Genomic DNA, 8,270 nt, shown 5'->3' on the forward strand with positions numbered 1-8,270 from the left:
ATGGGGTCCTTGGGAAATGATACCTTTGGGGATCTTATCAACAAGTTGGCCATTTTAGGAGATATTGGGGATTTTTAAGGAACATTGGGGATTTTTAGGAGATATTGGGTAAGGTAAAGGGAACTTAGGAATCATGGGAGTCCACGGGAAATGATACCTTTGGGGAATCTAAACAACAAGTTGGCCATTTTAGGAGATATTGGGGATTTTTAAGGAGAATTGAGGATTTTTAGGCGATATTGGGGCGGGTAAAGGGGACTTAGGAATCATGGGGGTCCTTGGGAAATGATACCTTTGGGGAATCTAAACAACAAGTTGGACATTTTAACATGAGGATTTTAAGGGAGATATTGGGGAGGGTAAAGGGAACTTAGGAATCATGGGGTCCTTGAGAAATGATACCTTTGGGGAATCTAATCAACAAGTTGGCCATTTAAGGAGATATTGGGGATTTTTAGGGAACATTGGGGATTTTTAGGAGATATTGGGGCGGGTAAAGGGAACTTAGGAATCATGGGGGTTCACGGGAAATGATACCTTTGGGGAATCTAAACAACAAGTTGGCCATTTTAGGAGATATTGGGGATTTTTAAGGAGAATTGGGGATTTTTAGGCGATATTGGGGCGGTTAAAGGGGACTTAGGAATCATGGGGTCCTTGGGAAATGATACCTTTGGGGAATCTAAACTACAAGTTGGCCATTTTAGGAGATATTGGGGATTTTTAAGGAACATTGGGGAATCTAATCAACAAGTTGGACATATTAGGAGAAGTTGGGGATTCTTAAGGGACATTGGAGATTTTTAGGCGATATTGGGGCGGGTAAAGGGAACTTAGGAATCATGGGGGTCCACGGGAAATGATACCTTTGGGGAATCTAAACAACAAGTTGGCCATTTTAGGAGATATTGGGGATTTTTAAGGAGAATTGGGGATTTTTAGGCGATATTGGGGCGGGTAAAGGAGACTTAGGAATCATGGGGGTCCTCGGGAAATGATACCTTTGGGGAATCTAAACAACAAGTTGGCCATTTTAGGAGATATTGGGGATTTTTAAGGAACATTGGGGAATCTAATCAACAAGTTGGACATATTAGGAGAAGTTGAGGATTCTTAAGGGATATTGGAGATTTTTAGGCGATATTGGGGCGGGTAAAGGGAACTTAGGAATCATGGGGGTCCACGGGAAATGATACCTTTGGGGAATCTAATCAACAAGTTGGCCATTTTAGGAGATATTGGGGATTTTTAAGGAACATTGGGGATTTTTGGGAGATACTGGGGAGGGTAAAGGGAACATAGGAATCATGGGGGTCCTTGGGAAATGATACCTTTGGGGATCTTATCAACAAGTTGGCCATTTTAGGAGATATTGGGGATTTTTAAGGAACATTGGGGATTTTTGGGAGATATTGGGGAGGGTAAAGGGAACATAGGAATCATGGGGGTCCTTGGGAAATGATACCTTTGGGGATCTTATCAACAAGTTGGCCATTTTAGGAGATATTGGGGATTTTTAAGGAACATTGGGGATTTTTGGGAGATATTGGGGAGGGTAAAGGGAACATAGGAATCATGGGGGTCCTTGGGAAATGATACCATTGGGGAATCTAATCAACAAGTTGGACATTTTAGGAGATATTGGGGATTTTTAAGGAACATTGGGGATTTTTACGAGATATTGGGTACGGTAAAGGGAACTTAGGAGAATCATGGCGGTCCTCGGGAAATGATACCTTTGGGGAATCTAATCAACAAGTTGGACATATTAGGAGAAGTTGGGGATTCTTAAGGGACATTGGAGATTTTTAGGCGATATTGGGGCGGGTAAAGGGAACTTAGGAATCATGGGGGTCCTCGGGAAATGGTACCTTTGGGGAATCTAATCAACAAGTTGGCCATTTTAGGAGATATTGGGGATTTTTAAGGAACATTGGGGATTTTTACGAGATATTGGGTACGGTAAAGGGAACATAGGAATCAAGGGGTCCTTGAGAAATGATACCTTTGGGGAATCTAATCAACAAGTTGGCCATTTTAGGAGATATTGGGGATTCTTAAGGAACATTGGGGATTTTTAGGAGATATTGGGTAGGGTAAAGGGAACTTAGGAATCATGGGGGTCCTTGGGAAATGATACCTTTGGGGATCTAATCAACAAGTTGGCAATTTTAGGAGATATTGGGGATTTTTAAGGAACATTGGGGATTTTTAGGAGATATTGGGTAGGGTAAAGAAAACTTAGGAATCATGGGGTCCTTGAGAAATGATACCTTTGGGGAATCTAATCAACAAGTTGGCCATTTTAGGAGATATTGGGGATTTTTAAGGAACATTGGGGATTTTTACGAGATATTGGGTACGGTAAAGGGAACATAGGAATCATGACGGTCCTCGGGAAATGATACCTTTGAGGAATCTAATCGACAAGTTGGCCATTTTAGGAGAAGTTGGGGATTTTTAAGGAACATTGGGGATTTTTACGAGATATTGGGTACGGTAAAGGGAACATAGGAATCATGGCGGTCCTCGGGAAATGATACCTTTGAGGAATCTAATCGACAAGTTGGCCATTTTAGGAGAAGTTGGGGATTTTTAAGGAACATTGGGGATTTTTAGGAGATATTGGGTAGGGTAAAGAAAACTTAGGAATCATGGGGTCCTTTAGAAATGATACCTTTGGGGAATCTAATCAACAAGTTGGCCATTTTAGGAGATATTGGGGATTTTTAAGGAACATTGGGGATTTTTACGAGATATTGGGTACGGTAAAGGGAACATAGGAATCATGGCGGTCCTCGGGAAATGATACCTTTGGGGAATCTTAACAACAAGTTGGCCATTTTAGGAGAAGTTGGGGATTCTTAAGGGACATTGGAGATTTTTAGGCGATATTGGGGCGGGTAAAGGGAACTTAGGAATCATGGGGGTCCACGGGAAATGATACCTTTGGGGATCTAATCAACAAGTTGGCCATTTTAGGAGATATTGGGGATTTTTACGAGATATTGGGTAGGGTAAAGGGAACTTAGGAATCATGGGGGTCCACGGGAAATGATACCTTTGGGGAATCTAAACAACAAGTTGGCCATTTTAGGAGATATTGGGGATTTTTAAGGAGAATTGGGGATTTTTAGGCGATATTGGGGCGGATAAAGGGGACTTAGGAATCATGGGGTCCTTGGGAAATGATACCTTTGTGGAATCTAAACAACAAGTTGGACATTTTAGGAGATATTGGGGATATTTAGGGAACATTGGGGATTTTTGAGAGATATTGGGGCGGGTAATGGGAACTTAGGAATCATGGCGGTCCTCGGGAAATGATACCTTTGAGGAATCTAATCGACAAGTTGGCCATTTTAGGAGAAGTTGGGGATTTTTAAGGAACATTGGGGATTTTTAGGAGATATTGGGTAGGGTAAAGGGAACTTAGGAATCATGGCGGTCCTCGGGAAATGGTACCTTTGGGGAATCTAATCAACAAGTTGGCCATTTTAGGAGATATTGGGGATTTTTAAGGAACATTGGGGATTTTTAGGAGATATTGGGTAGGGTAAAGGAAACTTAGGAATCATGGGGTCTTCGAGAAATGATACCTTTGGGGAATCTAATCAACAAGTTGGCCATTTTAGGAGATATTGGGGATTTTTAAGGAACATTGGGGATTTTTAGGAGATATTCGGTAGGGTAAAGAAAACTTAGGAATCATGGGGTCTTCGAGAAATGATACCTTTGGGGAATCTAATCAACAAGTTGGCCATTTTAGGAGATATTGGGGATTTTTAAGGAACATTGGGGATTTTTACGAGATATTGGGTACGGTAAAGGGAACATAGGAATCATGGCGGTCCTCGGGAAATGATACCTTTGGGGATCTAATCAACAAGTTGGCCATTTTAGGAGATATTGGGGATTTTTAAGGAACATTGGGGATTTTTACGAGATATCGGGTACGGTAAAGGGAACATAGGAATCATGGCGGTCCTCGGGAAATGATACCTTTGGGGAATCTAATCAACAAGTTGGACATATTAGGAGAAGTTGGGGATTCTTAAGGGACATTGGGGATCTTTAGGCGATATTGGGGCGGGTAATAGGAACTTAGGAATCATGGGGGTCCTTGGGAAATGATACCTTTGGGGAATCTAATCAACAAGTTGGCCATTTTAGGAGATATTGGGGATTTTTAAGGAGAATTGGGGATTTTAGGCGATATTGGGGCGGGTAAAGGGGACTTAGGAATCATGGGGTCCTTGGGAAATGATACCTTTGGGGAATCTAATCAACAAGTTGGACATTTTAGAAGATATTGGGGATTTTTAGGGAATATTGGGGATTTTAAGGAGATATTGGGGCGGGTAATGGGAACTTAGGAATCATGGGGTCCTTGAGAAATGATACCTTTGGGGAATCTAATCAACAAGTTGGTCATTTTAGGAGATATTGGGGATTTTTAAGGAGAATTGGGGATTTTTAGGCGATATTGGGGCGGGTAAAGGGGACTTAGGAATCATGGGGTCCTTGGGAAATGATACCTTTGGGGAATCTAATCAACAAGTTGGACATTTTAGAAGATATTGGGGATTTTTAGGGAATATTGGGGATTTTTAGGAGATATTGGGGCGGGTAAAGGGAACTTAGGAATCATGGGGGTCCACGGGAAATGATACCTTTGGGAATCTAAACAACAAGTTGGCCATTTTAGGAGATATTGGGGATTTTTGAGGAGAATTGGGGATTTTTAGGCGATATTGGGGCGGGTAAAGGGGACTTAGGAATCATGGGGTCCTTGGGAAATGATACCTTTGGGGAATCTAATCAACAAGTTGGCCATTTTAGAAGATATTGGGGATTTTTAGGGAATATTGGGGATTTTAAGGAGATATTGGGGCGGGTAATGGGAACTTAGGAATCATGGGGTCCTTGAGAAATGATACCTTTGGGGAATCTAATCAACAAGTTGGCCATTTTTGGAGATATTGGGGATTTTTACGAGATATTGGGTAGGGTAAAGGGAACTTAGGAATCATGGGGGTCCACGGGAAATGATACCTTTGGGGAATCTAATCAACAAGTTGGCCATTTTAGGAGATATTGGGGATTTTTAGGGAACATTGGGGATTTTTAGGCGATATTGGGGCGGGTAAAGGGAACTTAGGAATCATGGGGCTCCACGGGAAATGATACCTTTGGGGAATCTAAGCAACAAGTTGGACATATTAGGAGAAGTTGGGGATTCTTAAGGGACATTGGAGATTTTTAGGCGATATTGGGCGGGTAAAGGGAACTTAGGAATCATGGGGGTCTTTGAGAAATGATACCTTTGGGGAATCTAATCAACAAGTTGACCATTTAAGGAGATATTGGGGATTTTTAAGGAACATTGGGGAATCTGATCAACAAGTTGGACATATTAGGAGAAGTTGGGGATTCTTAAGGGACATTGGGGATTTTTAGGCGATATTGGGGCGGGTAAAGGGAACTTAAGAATCATGGGGGTCCTTGTGAAATGATACATTTGGGGAATCTAATCAATAAGTTGGCTATTTTAGGAGATATTGGGGATTTTTAAGGTGAAGGTATGACGGAGCCACAGCTAAAATTTTCAAGAGCACAAATCTGAAGAACCGAACGTCAGATTGCGCTGAAAAGTTGATCGATTAGTTACCCGCTGGTGGTGACCAATCGATCAGCTTTTCAGCGCAATCTGACGTTCAGTTCTTCAGATTTGTGCTCTTGAAAATTTGAGCTATGGCTTCGTCATATCTTCACCTTAAGGAACATTGGGGATTTTTAGGAGATATTGGGGATAGTATAGGGAACTTGAGAATCAGGGCGGTCCTCGGGAAATGATACCTTTGGGGAATCTAATCAACCAGTTGGACATATTAGGAGAAGTTGGGGATTCTTAAGGGACATTGGGGATTTTTAGGCGATATCGGGGCGGGTAAAGGGAACTTAGGAATCATGGGGGTCCTTGGGAAATGATACCTTTGGGGAATTTAATCAACATTGGGGAGGGTGAAGGGAACTTAGGAATCAAAGGGGTCCTTGGGGAATGATACCTTTGGGGAATCTAATCGACAAGTTAAACAATTTAGGAGCAGTTGGGGATTCTTAAGGGACATTGGGGATTTCGAGGAGATATTGGGGAGGGTAAAGGGAACTTAGGGATCATAGGGGTTCTTGGGAAAAAATACCATTGGGAAAGCTAATCGACAAGTTGGACATTTTAAAGAAGTTGGGGATTCTTAAGCAATATTGGGGATTTTTAGGAGATATTGGGATTTTAAAGGAGCATTGGGGATTTTTAGAAGACATTGGGGATTTTTAAGGAACTTTGGGGGTTTTCAGGAGATATTGGGGAGGATAAAGGGAACTTAGGAACCATGGGGGTCCTTGGGAAATGATCTCAAACGTTCCTTTAAAAATCCCTAACTTCTTCTAAAATGTCCAACTTGTTGTTTAGATTCCCCAAGGGTATCATTTCCCAAGGACGCCTATTATTCCTAAGTTCCCTATACCCTCCCCAATATTTCCTAAAAATCCCGAACGTTCCTTAGAAAATTCCCAATATCTCCTAAAAATTCTCAATGTTCTTTAAGAATCCCCAACTTCTCCAAAAACGTCTAACTTATTCGATAGATTTCCCAAAGGCATTTTTTCCCAAGAAGACCTCCATGATTCCTATGTTTCCTTTACCCTCTCCAATTTCTCCTAAAAATTACCAATGTTTTTTAAAAAATCCCCTACTTCTGCTAAAATGATCAACTTGTTGATCATTTTGTTACCCAAATGTATCATTTCCCATGCAGACCCCCATAATTCCTAAGATCCCCTTCAGGGTTGTTAACGTTAATCAACGATTAACGCCGTTTCGTTAATTCGTTAACGTTAATTGTAACGATCAACGATTCTTCCGTTGATTTTTTGGAAGCGTTGATCAACGTTAACGTTAACGCGGAGCGTTGATTTAACGTTAACGACTCCGTTAATTTTACGTTAATTGTAGTACATATTTAATTTTGTCAGTGTTTCATCTGCTTGTCTAAGATATCACATAAATCACAGACAAATAGATGTGACACTAACGAAATTTCAATCTCATATACCTCATGATCCTGATTACTTAGAGAGTTGGTGTCTTCGGCAAAGTTGTTTGGCTGGTCAAGGACTAACCGATAATATGACTTAAGTTTCAAAATTCCACCACTAGGCGGCGCTAGTGAGCTAACAAATTTTGTTTTCCATATATATCAGGAAAATTTGCAAAAAAATGCAACTAGCGCCGCCTTGCTACAGAAACTTGAACCAAACGGTGATTATTCTGAAAGCCCTTGATCTACCAAACAATATTGCTGAAGACACCACCTTTCTACAAAAACAGGATGCTGAGGTATGCGAAATTTAAAATTTGTTTGCTCTCTAGCGCCGCCTAGCGGTGGAATTTTGAATCTTAAGTCTTATTATCGGTTAGTCCTTGACCAGCCAAACAACTTTGCCGAAGACACCAACTCTCTAAGTAATCAGGATTAGGAGATATATGAGATTGAAATTTTGTTAGTGTCATATCTATTTGTCTGTGATTTATGTGATTTCTTAGACAAACAGATGCAACACTGACAAACATTTCCATCCCATATATCTCAGGATCCTGATAACTTAGAGAGTTTGTTTCTTCGGCAAAGTTGTTCAGCTGGTCAAGGGCTTTCAGAATTTCAGGCCGTATGATTCGTGATTTCACCGCAAGGCGGCGCTAGAGAGCGTACAAATTTTACATTTCACATATCTCAGCATTCTGATTCTTTAGAAAGATGGTGTCTTCGGCAAAATTGTTTGGTAGATCAAGGGCTTTCAGAATAATTTTCGTTTGGTTCGAGTTTCTGCAGCTAGGCGGCGCTAGTTGCAATTTTTTGCAAATTTTCCTGATTTATATGAAAATCAAAAGTTTTTAGCTCACTAGCACCGCCTAGTGGTGGAATTTGGAACCAAAATATCCATTAACTGTAAGTCCTTGACCAGTTGTCTTGCGGGAAACATCAAATTATGCATTCGTTTAGACCAAGCATTTGCTCTTTTGCCCCATTAGCTAACCCAATATTATAAGTGGCAACTCTTTAGGCGACATATTGGAGCTTTGCCTAGTGCGCGAAGGGTTATTAGTCCACTAATATGGGCGCTTTTTCATGGGCGAAGCATTTGAAGCAACCTTGGCCGTTTTAAAAGCATAATTGAAAAGATGGCCGACAAAACAACTAGAACGAATG

This window comes from Aedes albopictus, chromosome 1, assembly GCF_035046485.1.
Source record: "Aedes albopictus strain Foshan chromosome 1, AalbF5, whole genome shotgun sequence".
NCBI classification, from domain to species: Eukaryota; Metazoa; Arthropoda; class Insecta; order Diptera; family Culicidae; genus Aedes; species Aedes albopictus.